Source organism: Cyanistes caeruleus, unplaced genomic scaffold (genome assembly GCF_971803275.1).
Source record: "Cyanistes caeruleus unplaced genomic scaffold, bCyaCae1.hap1.1 HAP1_SCAFFOLD_81, whole genome shotgun sequence".
NCBI classification, from domain to species: domain Eukaryota; kingdom Metazoa; phylum Chordata; class Aves; order Passeriformes; family Paridae; genus Cyanistes; species Cyanistes caeruleus.
The window spans coordinates 460,819-464,839 of record NW_028255891.1 but is presented as its reverse complement, the minus strand read 5'-3'; the positions used below and the strand labels follow the sequence as shown (position 1 = coordinate 464,839).

The 4,021-nt window shown below is 51.7% G+C and overlaps 1 long non-coding RNA gene across 1 annotated transcript; it reads right to left on the bottom strand.

Moving 5' to 3' along the window:
• Positions 1–1,223: 1,223 nt before the first annotated feature.
• On the bottom strand, positions 1,224–3,284 carry LOC147646711 (uncharacterized). The gene is made up of 3 exons (XR_015281799.1): positions 2,957–3,284; positions 2,011–2,176; positions 1,224–1,480 (listed from the first exon to the last, which is right to left on the bottom strand). It is a non-coding gene; the product is annotated as an uncharacterized LOC147646711 (long non-coding RNA).
• Positions 3,285–4,021: the final 737 nt, after the last annotated feature.

Below are 4,021 nucleotides of genomic sequence, written 5' to 3'. Positions count from 1 at the left end.
ACACATGGAAAACCCTCTTTTTTCCAGTAGAATCAGCTTCCTCCCTCAATGACCACCAGGCTCCCTGAAGTCCCCACCAAGAAGGCCCTGTGATCCCCATGGCCTGTGCATGCTGCACTTCAAGAAAGCAATGCCTGCCTCTTAATACTACAGGGGTGTTCAAGAGATTTATTCCCAACCTTTGGTGACAAGATGAACGAACTGAAGTCAGTTACTGTAAAAGGCCTGAACCAGCAGCACCACAAATCACAGCCAAAAGTAGCAGGTCCCACACGGTGTCCCACAATCATGGCCCAAGCGGCCACAGATCCTCCTTCAACCCCGGCTGCATTGCAGTCCCACTGAGCACCAAGAAGAAAAGGGCCTTTGTGAGAGCAAGCAAACTTAACCCTCTGCCAGGACACAAATTCAGAGGGCAAAAAATTGAAAAACCCCACAGCATCAGCCACACTTCCCAATGAGAAGGGTTGGAACTCTCTGCCCCTCCACACTTACCCAGCAGGTTTACAAAGGGAACTGGGATCTAAGCTGTGCCCTCCAAACCAAGAGAGCCAGCCTCCCTTCAGGGTGAGAAGCCATGGCCTCAGTTCCAGCCCCGGGTGCCTCCTGTGCCCCAGAGAATGCTGTGGCTGTAAATGTGTGTTTGGCTGCAGCACAGGGCCAGGGTGAAGCTCGGCAGCCTCATCAGAGCCCACGGCCACGGCCCTTCCCTGCCGGGGCCCTCACCTGGCCCGGCCCGGCCCGGCCCGAGCAGCCCGGACTGGCCTCAAGGGATGGGCTCTGCCTGCCCGCTGTGCCCACAGGCCGGGCCCAAGGGCTCGCAAGAGGCTTCCTCCCAGCTCTGCAAAACCTCAGCCAAGAGTGTCCCCTTTGCTGTGCTGAGAAGAGGAAAAAACCCTCTCAATTTAACCCCACTGCACACCTCATGGGGGATCCCTGCACACCTTAGCAGAGAGCCCAAATTAGCCCTGGGTGCCTCATGAGGTGCAGGCCCAGGTGATGCCACTGAAGGAAATGTGCCCTCACAGCCCAGGGATGCTCAGCATGGGCTCCCCCAGCCCCTCGTGGCCCCACCACTGGTCATGGCAGCCCCTGCCTGGCTCCTGCCTGCCCACACTGTGGGCACACCCGGCTGCTCCTGGACATGGAGCTCAGCCAGGGCTGGTGCCATGAGGGCTTTGCTGGTGGTACCAGCCAGACACTGAGGTAAAATCTCCATCTCTTTATTTGAACAAAAACCATAGGCCAAGCCCTGCTCTGGTGGACAGGGGCTGCCCAATTTCAGTCCTGGCCAGGGACCAGGGCCAGGGGGCTCAGGGGCAGAGGGTCTCACTTTGCAGGTGTGGGTCTTGGGACGCCCTCAAGACGGGGATGGAGCCACAGCAGAGCAGAGGGAGACAGAGGTGAAGAGTGGGGATGAGAGGTCAGCTTCTCGGTGATTGAAGTCTTTGGCTGCTGTTCTGAAGGTGCAGAGGTGCTCCTGTGGAGAGAGGAGGTGGCTGAGGCCCCCAGCTGCCGCTGGCATGCAGGGACCCTCCTGCACAGCAGGGCCCAGAGCGGCCAAGGCTCCCCAGCACGGCTGGAGCTGCTGGCACAGCTTGGCCCAGCTGGACAGCTGCCCCTCAAGGCCCCGGCGAGCAGGGGATGGCTCTGGGCAGGGTCCCTGGCCAGGAGCGGGCCCCAGAGCGCCTCTGCCTTTCAAGGGCAATCTCGTCCCCGCTCTTTCTCCTGCCCACCTTGCTTTGCCTCTGCCCGCTGCTCCTGGGGCTGCTCTTGGCCAGGCAGCCTCAGTGGGAGCCAGCACTGGCTGCAGCCCCAGCGGGCTCCCCAGGACAAGGCCCAGCAATTAAGAGGCCAATGAAAGCCCTGGGCAGCAGCAGAACTCCTGGCAGAGTTATTTGGACAACCAATGACTATCTACAGGTCCTCAGCAGACTCACTGGGAATGTTTCCCGACTATGAGCAGCCTTTCAAGAAGCTGTTTGAGGCCGAGATCAGCAAAACACTCACCCTTTTCTCTTCCAGCAATACTTGATTCCAGCATAGCACATCAGCAGGAAAAGTGCTCCACCAGCCACAGTGGCCATTAACTTAATCAAGCCATGTGTTCCCTGGTAGAAAACTCTTCTCATGCTCTCCCAGATCTTCTGAGCATGTCTTGTGGTGCCGGCTGCATCTGTGGGAGCAATGGGCATTGTGAACCTGTGTGGTGCTCCACTGCTGAGCTGGCAGCACGCTGGATACGGCCAGGACGTTCTCTGTTTCCCCCAGAGCTGGGGCCTGCAGGAACCTTGCCACCCCTTGGCACAGGCTGTGCCACCCAACAGAGCCCAGAAAGCTGAGAGCAGAGCCCGGGGGCAGCACAGCTGCTTGGGCAGTGGCTCCTTCCAGGGAGTGGTTCCATTCCTGAGCAGCCACGGCCACCCCTGACCCTCCCTTCCCTGTGACAGCTCCCCCAGCCCAAGGAGAAAAAAAACCTGTCCAAAAATTCCTTTGTTTATTCCTACTACCTGGAGGGTCCTGTATATAGTAATGGTCTTGAGGATCTGATTATTTTCAACTTTTTTTTTTTTTTTGATATTGAGACAGATGAGGCAACCTTATTGTTTTTAGATTTGGTAGGGTTTTTTTTTTCTTCTTAGTATGATTGTTTTCTTATAAAGCCACATGTTAACTTATTTTTATTTAGATATTTTTGATTCCTAAGCAATTATCTTGACAATCTGTTGTTCACTTCTTAGTTAATGTTCTATCTATAAACAATTTTGACTCTGCTTTTATAGGAATAAAAAGATCTCAGAAAGCTGTATTCTTAATTTTGTTCACATTCTCTCTCCCCGCTCCCAACATTTACAATGATACTTTTGGAAACATCCCTGAGGATAGCTAGAGTTATTTGGGAAATGCTTGGCTTAACCTGGGAAATGGATTATTATTTTTGCTGCTCTAAACCTACATTGTTCCAAGCTTCACAGCCACTGTCCTGATGGATACCTGTGTGAAATAAAACAATGTTTGTGAGGCAGCTGAAGAGCTCAGACTTCAGGGAGGAGGAGGAAAGGATAGAACAGCCTGTTTCCATGGCTGTTTTTTCATTTCTAGTATGCCAGAAGTATGGTAGGCTACAGCTGTCTTCAAATGTCATTGAATTAGAGAAAAACTCTCTCCAGGGAAAATGATGCAACACTTTGCCTCACAATCCATCAGCCTTAATTACAATTAATTATATGGTCTTAATTATACTCTGATAAATTACAGTCTTAATTATAATCGGATTAGAGCAAATCAACATTGTGTGAGTGGCAAGAAGAATTTGCTTGTCAACAGATGAATATGTCCCACTGAAGAATGAACAAAATCTGCCTTTACTTGGAAGAAAGGAGACATGGAGCAATGTAGTATTTGGATTTTATCCAGTGGTAAATGGGGCAAGAAGCTGTAACAACTCACCTGTTTTACAGAACACAAGCACTGATACAGCCAATAGTGCACCCACACTGAAGGGATCTTCAGAACATTGCTTTATTTCTTAACGAGAAATGGGCAGCAAAATGCATTTATCTGAGCTGGAAGCCCTGTTCCTCTCCTGTTTCTCCTTGAGCACACTGTTCTCTGCAGACTTCACTGTGCAGCCCATCAATCCTCTCTTGGCCAACAGCTAAATGGCACAACTACCAAAACACAGGTGCCAGCATCATCACCCCAGCATTATTCCAGCACTGCTCTGCTGGTGCACAGCAGCACAGAATGGCTTGGCTTGGAAGGGACTTTTAAAGGCCATCTAGTGCAGTGCCCTGCAGTGAGCAGGGACACCTTTGGATCAGGTTGCTCAGAGCATGAGCTTGAATGTCAGCAGGGATGGATGCCCACCTCTCTGGGCAACCTGTGCCAGGGTTTCAAAACCCACAGTGTGAAAAACATCTTCATTAGGTCTAGTCTGAATTTACTGTCTTTTAGATTGAAAACATTCCCCCTCAGTCTTGTCACAACAGGCCCTACTAAAAATTCTGTCCTGTCTTTT